A 455-nucleotide genomic window follows, 5' to 3' on the forward strand; every position below is an offset into this window, starting at 1 on the left:
CGCGCAGCTGCAGCAGCTGCAGCAAGGAAAACTGCAGCAGCACCAGCACCACCAACAGCATCCAGAACAGCAGCAGCAGCAGCAGCAGCAGCAACAGCAGCGGAGCAGCAACAACACCGCCTCTATGGTTGTAAAGAGTGTCTTTGCGCGGGATATGCTGCTGCTAGGGTTTAGGGTTTAGGGTTTAGGGTTTAGGGTTTAGGGTTGAGAAATCCACATGCAGACTTTCTGTTTGTGGTTTTATTGTTTTGAGTTTAGGGTTTAGGGTTTAGGGTTTGTAGTGTTTGTAGTGTTTAATGTTTTCGTGTTTCGCGTGTTTCGCGTATTAGGGTTTAGGGTTTAGGGTTTAGGGTTTAGGGTTTAGGGTTTGTACTGTAGGTGTTGAATGCCGAGTATATCTTTGAGTATTTCTTTTTTTAGTTTCACATCAGCAACAACAACGCTGCTGCGCCACA

At 46.6% G+C, this 455-nt stretch overlaps 1 protein-coding gene across 1 annotated transcript in view; it reads right to left on the minus strand.

Moving 5' to 3' along the window:
* Positions 1 to 455, minus strand: part of EMH_0045380 (uncharacterized protein) — a gene marked incomplete at both ends in the record, with an annotated part of 6,496 nt that overhangs the window by 2,363 nt on the left and 3,678 nt on the right. The window lies entirely within an intron of this gene.

Source organism: Eimeria mitis, genomic scaffold, assembly GCF_000499745.2.
Source record: "Eimeria mitis Houghton genomic scaffold, Emh_scaff1892, whole genome shotgun sequence".
Lineage (NCBI taxonomy): Eukaryota > Apicomplexa > Conoidasida > Eucoccidiorida > Eimeriidae > Eimeria > Eimeria mitis.